This window comes from Haemaphysalis longicornis, unplaced genomic scaffold, assembly GCF_048455015.1.
Source record: "Haemaphysalis longicornis isolate Haplotype H1 unplaced genomic scaffold, Haemaphysalis longicornis Haplotype H1 scaffold_4, whole genome shotgun sequence".
Taxonomy (NCBI): Eukaryota; Metazoa; Arthropoda; class Arachnida; order Ixodida; family Ixodidae; genus Haemaphysalis; species Haemaphysalis longicornis.
The window spans coordinates 22037295-22048794 of record NW_027526361.1 but is presented as its reverse complement, the minus strand read 5'-3'; the positions used below and the strand labels follow the sequence as shown (position 1 = coordinate 22048794).

At 49.0% G+C, this 11500-nt stretch overlaps 2 long non-coding RNA genes across 2 annotated transcripts; one reads left to right on the top strand and one right to left on the bottom strand.

Moving 5' to 3' along the window:
* Positions 1-393: 393 nt before the first annotated feature.
* Positions 394-3109, top strand: LOC144178366 (uncharacterized). Its single transcript, XR_013323999.1, has 2 exons — positions 394-516; positions 3017-3109. It is a non-coding gene; the product is annotated as an uncharacterized LOC144178366 (long non-coding RNA).
* A 1776-nt stretch (positions 3110-4885) lies between these two features.
* Positions 4886-8095, bottom strand: LOC144180282 (uncharacterized). Its single transcript, XR_013324361.1, has 2 exons — positions 7916-8095; positions 4886-5035 (listed from the first exon to the last, which is right to left on the bottom strand). It is a non-coding gene; the product is annotated as an uncharacterized LOC144180282 (long non-coding RNA).
* Between the last annotated feature and the right edge of the window lie 3405 nt (positions 8096-11500).

Sequence of the window (11500 nt, the reverse complement as noted above, 5' to 3'; positions counted from 1 at the left end):
CATCTGTTCTGGTTCTTTCGGGTCCTTTTTCGTTTCCTCGCTTGTTTTTGTGGGAGTTTAGTCCAGATCTTGGTGCACTGTCATTTAGGAGACTTGTTATCAGATGTGCAATACTGTGCAAGTATTATTTCTTCTGTTGTCATTGTATAGTCGGCAAAACGCTTGTCTATAGCGCTCGAGAGGCGTGCTTCGGACTGCGCGGGAGACATCTAGTGGTCGCGCCTGCTTTGAGACCGGTAGAATGTGCGCATGCGCGACCCCCATCAGCGCGATGGCCGTGTCCACGAGAGCTTCGCCGCTGCGACATTCCACAATAAAACACAATAAAAACAACGTACTCTACTCTCGCTACCAGACCACTGCTCGGTGGTGATCACTGCGCCCTCAAGCGTCTTTTTTTTTTCTTTTTTTTGTCTTTCCCGGCATGGCGGGTTCTTGTCGCGTATGTGCGGTCGTCGCTTTTCAGCAGCGGCGGGTTAACCAACGGATCGCCAGCGATGCGACATGGTGAGTGTGGTGAGTACATACGACCAGTTTGTTACGATTCAATGCTTTTAATACCTCTACGCTTCCTTTGCTGTCCCGCCCCGAGACTGTTGTCGCGAGGTTTCACACTCGATCCGCGAGGACAAATTAAACGGACGAACATTGTAAATTTACCGCAGCATCTAGTGACTGTTAGAATCCGTTGACATTAGCTGTTAATAGTGCCAGTCTTTGGTGTTTCGCGGACAAGCTGGTTGCCCAACCTGAATGCAAACGAATGAAAACGCAGCACACATTAGGTAGGGAGGGAGCCAGCGACGCGGATGCGACAACTGGCTGCCTTGGTATTTAATTACAGCAAAATGTTTGCACCAAGAAAATTGATGAGCTATAGCGATCGCCATTCATCACGTTAAAACCACATTCTCGCAATCTGTGTTCCTTAACTGAAAGGTACAAACGTTGCTTTGTACATTGTTCGCGACCCTGTTTCGTCTCACTTTCTCTCGCAGCTTTTTTCAGTCTCTCGCAGGGCATATTGTCGCGGCATTAGTTTAGTATGCACTCGTACGGCTAAAGTCAAGCCTAGGGATTGTCACGCGATGAAAGACTTCGCAACCCCTTTGGCTCTTACTCGGAAATAATGTTGGGGCGTTGCTATACCCAGTACACAACAAAACAGAGTACAGTGCATGTGCCACACACTTGTCTGTAACAGCGAGCCTCTGAAAACAGCGGAAACAATCTTTTACAAAAACTGTGAGGCCAAAAGTGGTCGGTAAGATTTAAGAACGCCATGCCATAGTAGTTTTCTTTATATTCTTTTCGGGCGAGGAAGGATGAGGCTAGAAGTACGACAGTTGTGTTATAGATAAGTGTGTTGCTCTCTGTACATACTATATCACCGGTGGTTAAGGAGCTAGGGATAATGGAGTGACAAAGAGGGAAAGGAAAACTGTTCAAGTTGGCTATCATTTTTGACAAGTGACTTTAAGGTACCCTCAACATTTTTGAAAGTACAAGGGCAGTCTCACCAAAACTGATTTAATGTGACGGGTTGGCCTAGTTGATATTCCATTGCTCGAACAGTGGAGGGCAATAAAATGGACAGGGGCTGTGAAAGGACAACACAAGTGCGCTACTACAACTGCAGTTTATTATACAGACACTCTTTTTAAAAACAAGCTAAGGACAAATAAAACTGTGCAGAAAGAAAAAGAACAAATAAAGGGGTAATCACGTGTGATTAATTCTTCACGCTCAGACACCCGTCAACCCATGCGCCATCTACAAAATTGAATTTCAATTCAATTTCTCTGCCTGATGGTGCAAGTGATACACACCGATACACCTGTCTTATGCAGTCTTGAGTATTTGCTGCTTCTACTTTTTATTTTTTAATTGTTGAAGTTTGCTAATCGGCATAAAAACTACCTCCCTACTGTGCCGATCGCTCGATCGACTGCAGCGGGTGGAGCTGAGATTGGGTAAACCATTCAGGCATCATGGGACCCACTGCAGTGGCTATGGTGTTGTGCTGCTGAGCCCAAGGACGCGAGTTCGATTCCCGGCCATGGCGGCTGCATTTCGGATGGAGGCGGAAAGCAAAAACGCCCGTACGGTTGAGATTCGGTGCACGCTAAAGATCCCCAGGTGGTCAAAATAAATCCCGAGCCCTCCACTACAGTGTGCCTTTAGCGAAGGTGTAGCTTTGGCACAAACCCCACAAACAATTATTCAAGCATTGTACCAGGTGAAGAAAAAATAACGTAAAAAGGTAAATAAGTTTGCATTGTTTTCCTTTCATGCAAATAAATTAAACGTGCTGCTGGTCATAGCAGAAATTTTAGGGTTCAGTTTTTTAGTATGAAGGCCTCTGGTACTAGTGCTCCCTTTAGTACGTGTGATCAAATGCTGTGTGCTGGCCACCAGACCCACCCGCAGCTTGGAGAACATCTTCTACAGCCTTCTGCTCAGTTATTGTTGGCTTGGCCATTTTTCCGGGTGCAGCATGATTAGGCTTCCGTTTCGTAGAAACAAATCTGAGCTTTTTTTGTTGCTTGGAGTATTCGCCACCGGATGCTGCACCTAAGAGCTGCTTGAGAAGTAGTGCGCGTGTGTGTGTGTGCGAGTGTTGAGTCATGCAAATCAGTTGTAATGTAAACTCAAGGGTAGGCATGCAGGTGAAAGTGTTATTTGGTGTGTTAAACCCGAAATTAGACTGCTTATCCTTCCGGTTTATCAACCATTCTTTGGTGCTGTCTTCATGTGGCACCCAACTTGTGATTCCCATTATAGCTACTCAGGACCATAGCCAGATTTTTTTTTGGAGGGGGGGGGGGGTATGGATTTTGGGAAGGAGGTAGTTTTCCCGAAACAACAGTAAGTATTGCTTACATGCTGCCTGGAAACGATTTCGGGAGGGGTTCAAACCCCCAAACTCACCCTCTGGGTACGGCCCTGTAGCTACTGCATGTAATTCAGAGTTCAGCTGACCATCATCTGAAGTGAAACTTTGCTTCTTTTGCAGCTGACCATGGCCACGGTGACTGCGACACACTGGGCCATCTTTGGATGTGCAGAAAAATGGAGCAATAAATTTGTACGCTTTATTAACAAAATACTTCTGTTGAATGGTTACCTGTGTTACCAGAAAACTTTTCTTTGAGATTTCTGGGCCGATCAAAATTCATCACATTGAGGTAATGGCAGGGCATTATTTTCTAGTACCAGGTCCTTTCACCTGACTGTGGTTCCCAAGAAAGACACGGGGTCCCTGGAAAACCACACCTTTACTTGAAGTCCCGTTCCCCCAAGGTCCGATCATCAGCAGGTCACGCTGTGCACACCTAGTCCTGCACTGTTGGCCATGTTCTAATCCAGGCCATGTGATGCCACATCTTCGTCTTCCCCTGGGACATATCCCGTGGGATTGACCACCGCCACCGTTGTCCGGTTACCACAATTTGAAACGACGCGCAAGGAGCAGTATAACGGATGAGCAGTTGTGCACAAGCAAATTACATAGGCAAAGTTACACATGCCGTGATCCACGGCTAGTCATCATTTGTCTGGCTGAAGTGCAGAATAAATGTCTTTCCATTTCTGACCATTTTGGTGTTGCCATGTCACTTCCTCAGCAAGTGTGACAGGTCATGCGAGGCAACAAAATGAGCCATAATGGAGTAAGGGATACAACAGGAGTTGCAAGTTATTTGTTTTCATAACGTTACTATTAGTAGACTACCTATAACAAAGCTACCTTTCAGTTCTTATGAGGTTTCACTGTAAATGCCACGAAAAAGTAAATCCCTGTTAATCCATGAAGAAAAAATGAATGTTTGGTTCATTGGAATGACTGCCTCATTGGTATGACACTGGCACGCATTATGGGACGCAGTGCAACTGGCTGAGGCCAGCAAAAGCAAGCGCAAGTTGTTAGGCAGGGCTTATGAGCTTGAAAAACAAGTTTTTTTTTTCATTTTATCATAGTAAGAATCGGGAGAACAATGGAACTTGAAAAAATTATGTAAAATAAACAAAAGTACCAGTGTGCACTGTTGTGCTGTGCACACTATGCTTGTTAGAGCTGCTCAGCAGTATGGCGCTTTGGAGTTTCCTCAACACTGGCCGATTGGCGTAAGCGACATCGTCTTGCATGACCCTATTTCTTGAGCATACCCTATATTTCACGAAACGATTACATGCTGTAACAAAGACAAGCCAGAAATACAAGCCAGGTGCACATGCGCTCAAAAACAAAGTGAGTATGGACAGTGGGCCTGAGTTAAGGTCTGAGTGGTATTCATGCGCCATCTACAGGACCAGCGGTAAACGAAGAAATGAAATTATAAGGCATTTATTTTGCCACAGGGCATAGATGAGGGAGTAGGAGTTGATGATGACAAAAGTAAATTGAACATGCAAATGTTCACTTCGCAGATGAAGTCCAAGAGAGAATGATGATGAGGCCCATGTATCCATGTAGTGTATGCAGTTGCGTCGCCTACGCGGAGGCCTGTCACCGCAAGATGTTGCATCCTTGTCGGATGCAAGGCAAGGTTTCCCCATCTGCTGCAGCCCTAGGTAACGTGCTCAACATTCATTTCAAATGCCTGCCCTGGATACATCATCGCTGACATCACAAGAGACATATTTAGCGAGAGGATTGAAACTTTGGCTTAAATTGTGTAATCTCTTAATGAATAAAGCATTATTCGCTGCTTGGCAAGCAGTAGGGGCTCTATAAGACACCCAATGTTGTGAGTGAAACTGGTATTTTGTCCTAATGGCCCCTTTAACGTGAATAAAAGGTTTGCTCTACAACAGGATTTGTAGCAACTGCGAAACTTAGCAAAGAACTGTAATGTTGTGGCACAGCAGATAAGACGAACCATGGTTGAAGGTTATGAGCGATCTATTTACATCATTTACAAAATGGCCATGAGAGAGTCAGTGCTGGCTTCGCCCCCACGCAGCTTCTCCCTCGTAATTGTCATCAATGGTCAGCCATGGGAATTGTCCACCATGCCCCGTGACAGAATGGCACCTGGAAAAATTAAGGAAAGGTCAGGGTTACTCATTAAAGGCCAACGGTACTCACATTTCAGCTCGGCCAGGTTTATCAATTTGTAGTAAGTACCACCCAACGCCGCCTGTATAAACATTGCTTGACACGTCGCGTGCTTTTCAATAGGAAGGGTAGGGACGCTTAGTTCAGCCACTCATCCGCTATGTGGTGCGCGCCGGCGGACATTTCTCCTTACGTCGCTGCTCTGGAGTCGTCGCAAACGCTGCACCCACTTTTGACGCATGTCTGTCGGCTTGCCTGTTGGGTTTCAAGAGCCGTTTCGGTCACATCTTAGGCGCGACGGGGTGATAGTTCTGGGGCGCGCTGGGGATCTCGTTCAACATGTTGCTCGCTTTATACTTGCTGCATTTTTCCAAAGATAACTGCCGGCGGAGGAACTGAAATATATGTGTAAGAACATATTAATTGTCAGGTAGATAAATAGTGAACAGAAAAACTATATTTTAGGAAGGTGCAGCCATTATTTTACTGATGTTTTTTTCTCTCTGGAGGATTTAGGGAGGAAAAAATTGCCTGCACATTTTTCATTCAGGCGCTCGCTTCCACCATTACTTTCGAAAAATATCACGTGCTTGTAAAGTTTAGAAGATTATAGAAAAAAAAAAGGATAAGCAGCTGAGGGTTCCGCCACGCTGTCCGGACACCTCTACAGTACAGTCCTCAATTGTAAAAGTGCATACCGATGCGGAGTGCGAACAGCGGGGAGAAAACAAGACCGAAATGCGGAGGGGACAGAGGGGGGTATGCCCCACTCAGAAAATTTCGGGGCCCGTGATTCAAGTAGATAAGAGCGCAAAGCTGGCACCAGCCTGCGGCAGCACAAGTGATTTTGCTCCGAGGCAAAGGCGATTTTATCAGGGACAGACCAAGACAGACAGGCATGGTGAAAAACAAGGCGTAGGAGCGCCACCTGGGGAACCCTAAACAAACTTTAAACTATTTTGCATAGTTTCCGAGAAGCGGTGCTGGCGGGCGGACATGAAAGCACAAAGGAAGGCTACGGAGCGGGGAAGGGTAGGAGAGAGCAACAGGAGAGTGGCGGTTTGGCCATTTTTTCGCTCACGTGTTAGGCAGTAATCATACAGACCGCGCTGGTACCACCAAATCAGTTGGGACACTAGTGGTGGCCCCGCGAAACGCTTTGTTAATCAGTCGGAAGAAAGCTCCGCGTCAGACCACGCTACACCTGCCAGCGCATCACAAACAGCCATGACGCGCCTGTTATGATCCAGCCGACGGGGCTTCTTTCTCCAGCCAGCCACGCAACTGGAGAACCAGTCGAGCTCTGCTGTGAACACTTCACCTATTTGCTGCCCCATGCGCACGCAGAACTTGCGCGCTGGACAGCCGCAGCATCACTCCAATGGCTGCGCTCTTCTCGATTTTGGTTTCAAAATCGACGATTTTTGCTGACCGCTTGCGGCTTCCACGCACGCATTTCAGCTGTTGTATTTTCATCTCACTTTCTTTTTCAGAAGACCATACAGGAATATCGTTTTCAAGAGGTTGAAATTTTAGTGCAGTTGGCCTTTAAGAAAAAATTATTTTGGTGAGGGTAGTTTGCAAATTTTAACACTGCATAATTAGTGTTTACTCTATTGCTAAGTTCCAAGCACATTTGCAGCATTGTTGAAAACATTTATTAAAATAAGGGGAAGGGGAAACAGAAAAAGAAGCAGTGGGTGGTTATTCCAGTCCCATAGGTGGTAGGCTGCGTGCATTTACAGCTGTACTGCCCTGGGAGATCATCAACTCACTGTCTGAGCAAGTTGCTGTGCAGCAAGCCCTTCCACTGCTTTGAGGAGGGGGAGAGAGGGAGTTTGTGGGAGAGCCATGCCAGGTGGGGTGTAGTGTGAGGGGGTATTGAGGTAGTAACAGCAATTGTTGTGTTAGATGAAATCCTGTGAAGTTTGCGCAAAGGTGGTGATAGTGAGCGTGGGTTTAACGATCGTTTTAGATGCACCCATCTGCCATGGAAAAAGAGTGGGGGGGTGGGGGGGAGAGAGGTGGGAGGCCCGGCAGAGGTAAACATTCTTAGCTTGGAGAAAAGGTACAGGATGGGACAGTCTTGGAGCAGGGTGTAAATGCCTTGAATGCAAGGTCACAGAGCACGTGCCACATTATTCCAATGAAGAGATGCATGGGCAGGGACAATGACAGTCTAGGGCCACTGAAAGGAAATGGTCGCTGTGAAAGTCCCAAGGAAAAGCACCCGCATGCTGCCTGCAAGTTTGTGAGTACGCTAATACAGGAGGAAGAGCCAATGCAATGGCTGCTGCTTCGGCTGGGTCTCGAAGATGGTGAGGAATCGAGGAATAGGAAGAGTTACACCACTGGCATGGATGGCTTTTCCACATTACACCAGAGCTGTGCAGAACAGCCCTGAATATGTGGGTAAGTTTCAAAAAAAAAAAAGCAGTAATTGTGAATTGTTTTTTTGATCACGCACGCCAGGCACAGAAGTGCCGTCTTTCTTCCGTTACCCCTCCTGGCTACCTGGCTCTGGCACCCCCGATGCCTCGCTCTGCGGAAGTATTCGTCAACAAAGCTAGGGCCAACGCAGCTCTCACACCCCACATCACTAGAAAATGGATTTACCCAACGGGATCTCCACCTGTCCCCATTGCCGGATGACCGTATTCGCCACCCTTGACCAACACCACAACGAATGTGATGCATTGTGCGGAAGAAGCAGGACATGGAATATTATTGGGGCTCTTCGATTGAGTGTGAAACCTCGCGACAACAGTCTCGGGGCGGGACAGCAAAGAAGGATGTGTAGAGGTATTAAAAGCATTGAATCGTAACAAACTGGTCGTATGTATTCACCACACTCACCATGTCGCATCGCTGGCGATCCGTTGGTTAACCGGCCGCTGCTGAAAAACGACGACCGCACCTACGCTACAACACAGCCGCCATCACGCCGATTCGAGAGACAAAAAAAAAGAAAAAGAAAAAAAAAGTACGCTTGAGGGCGCAGAGATCACGACCGAGCAGTGGTCTGGTAGCGAGAGTAGACTACGTTGTTTTTATTGTGTTTTATTGTGGAATGACGCAGCGGCGAAGCTCTCGTGCCGTGTCCTGCTGTGCCCGTCGCCTTGGCTTCCGCACCATCTTTCGCCGTGAGATGCGCTGCCTTCGGTGTCGGTGCGGGAAACAAAAGCGGAGATTACTCGCCTAAGCGCAGTCTGCGCGAGTTTGCCGTCTGCACTAGCTTTAACGCACAGCTGTCCATTGCGCCATGGTTATTGATTGATTGATTGATTGATTGATTGATTGATTGATTGATTGATTGATTGATTGATTGATTGATTGATTGATTGATTGATTGATTGATTGATTGATTGATTGATTGATTGATTGATTGATTGATTGAAGGGTTACCCCGCCGACGGCAGGCGATGAGGCGCGCCGTTGTGGAGGGCTCCGGATTAATTTTGACCCCCTGGGGGTCGTTAACGTCCGCCGAAATCTCGTACACACGGGCGTTTTCGCCTTCCGGCTCCATATGAAAAGCAGCCATTGCAGCCGGGAATCGAACCTGCATCCTTGGGCTCAGCAGCACAACGCCTTAGCCACTGAGCCAGCACGGCGGGTTGCGCCATCGTTCTGCTAATACGCTTCATGGGTATCGCGTGCCCCATTATTCGATTTCTGCGCTCGGCTATGCACTCACTGCCTACGGGACAACGCCACAAAACCAAATGCACTGTTCAAACGGACATCGACCGATATCTAGTCACTCCAGAACACCGTCAGCGATTGGTTTTCGGCGATAGTTGTTCGTTTTTCTCGTATAAAAAACTGACCTGGCTAAACTCGCTGACGATAAAAGAAGGCAGAGCACAGCGTGAATGTGTGCATGACCTTTTTTTTTATTATTTAAGAGAACCTGGCATCAAAATCTGCAAAGGAACTCCACCTGTTCCTCGAAAGATGACAGTGTACATTCCTCCTTACGTTGCTGAGAGTTATAATGCGGCTTGAAAGGCGGTCGAAACACTGTTGCTCCCTGCGATTCGGAGTGACGATAAAAGGGACGAAACTTGTGCCGGCTAAATTGGGAAGTGGTATGCGTTTTGGGAAAGTAGGAGGCATTGGCAGAACAATGGCGCAATGAACAAATCTAGTGCAGACGGGAAACTCGCACAGCGTGCGCTAAAGCGAGTAATCTCCGTTTTTGTTTTCATGTCCGGCCCCGGAGGCAGCGCATCTCATGGCGAAAGAAGGCGCGTAAGCCAAGGCAATGAGGGGACACGGCCATCGCGCTGATGGGGGTAGTACGCGCTCATAATATAACGGTCTCAAACCAGGCGATATTTGACTAGACGCCTTCCGGGCAGTCCGGAGCACGCTGCTCAAGCGTTATAGACAAGCGTTTTACTGACTGTACGCCTGGTGCACTTTGGTCTCCTTGGCGTACTCGCGTGGTAGGCCGCTCTTAGCCGGTGGCAGTACACCCTACTTCGAATCACCTTCCTTGGCGAGACACAGCGCACGTCACTGCGACACCTCAGGCGAACACTAGGCGTACTGCATGACGGCTTCGAGTGGCGCGTTATGAGTCGCGCGATCTCCCGACGACTCCGACGAACACCCGTAAAACTGATGGCTTCACGCGGCGCGCTATGAAATCACGGGTCACTCGGCTTCCCGTAAGTTACGACGAGCACCTACGAAACAGACGGCTCCAGCTTGAGCACTGTGGAGCCACGGGTCACGAATCTCGTGGAGCCCCGAAGGTCTTGCATCCGTTTTGAGTGTTTTGTGTTGTATTTATCCTCCTGGCACTCTTTCGCTCGAAAGCCGTGTTTCAAGCGCGCACGTGGGCTTGTGTACGTGTAAGTTTGGGCCGCCCGCTGCTCACAACGCGGTTTAAGGTGAAAGGCTCAGATCTGTATGTTTCATGGAACTCGGGAAATGCAAAATATCGTTGTGAGGTACGCATAACCGCGCAGAAAATCGGAGCGCGAGGCGCGAGCTGGAGATGGTGCGCCGGAGGGGAGGATGACATAGACTCAAGGCCACTTTTCAGAGCGAGCGGGTTGAAACGGGTAATGACGCTCTCCACCTTTGTGAGTTTGAGAATGACTACACGCCCGCGCTTCGGAAATTTAATGATAGGCTGGCAACTGAGAGTCAGATGCTGTCTCTTAGAGCCACGTCGCCGTTTAGGAGGCATCATGGTCTGGGAATTTTCTTGTTCATCCGTACTTCTCGAGTTTTCTTGAGCATAAATAATTGTGGCAGAGGTTTCATCTTTCATGTCTGAGAAGGCATCCTCATCGTCCGGCAGCGCTTGATCAGACGGGCAAGGAGATGAGAGGTGACTTGCCTGACCAGCTGGTATCGGCGACGATTCCAATGAGGAGGCGTTAGGAGCGTGTTCAGAAGCCGTTTCGGAGGTCGCCTGATGAGAGGGGTTCAACTCCAAGTGACCGGTAGCAGCCCCCCGAACGGGGGCAGAGAGGTGTGACATCCAGACGTAGCACCCGGCAGCAGACTAGAAGGCGAGCCCGGCGGCAGCCCTGGCGGGGCTGCGCCTGCCGCAGGAAGCATGTCTTGGCTGATGTGACGTGCCAAATTCGACACGCAAAACGTCAAAACTTATTTAAAAATTACGCCCACCTCCCCTCGCGGGAATCCTGGTGTGATGCGACGCTGAGGGGGGTTCAAGCGCAAGCGGAGAGCAACCGTCGACCGAAAGGCCGCCGGAGAGCGGCACACCGGTTATATGCGCAGCGCACCCGAAGGAGAGGAGACCGCGGAAGAGAGAGTACTGCACATGCGCCGGCGCCAGTGCGTCTGCCGCGGCTATGACGCAACACAATCCAACACAATCCACTTTAATACAATCCAATCCAATCCAATCCAATCCAATCCAAGCCAAGCCAAGCCAAGCCAAGCCAAGCCAAGCCAATCGAATCCAATGCCCCTCGCGAGAGGGTGTTCGCTATCGGAGAGGAGAGGGGGTGAGCGGTGGAGAGCGCAGCTGGCGCGGCGAGGAGAATGGGGGAGGGGTGGACACCGACAACGCCGGATGGATGCAGGGACAAGGCGAGTGAATGAGATGCGTTTGCATCTAAAATAAACTACAAGGAGAGTCAAGCGCAGCCGGCCGAACGCGTCCAGGAAAGGTCTGGCGGATGGCACTCCCAGTAAAGGTGTCGTACTGATGGGTAGGAAGGGCAGTTGGGTGTAGAGCAAGTGGGACGCGAGAGAATGCCATGCATGTAGTGACCTACCACCACACCTGCGTTCCCGCATCGCTTCCTGGGAGGACTGGTTGAACCCGGGTCCTGGCGTAGATGTCAAATCGACGCAAGAACTTCTGGCGGCCCACTGCCTTCGTGTTAGTGTGAACCTCTGGGAGTCCTACGGACCAGCCGTCTCCTAATGAAGAGACTGTGGCACGACGGC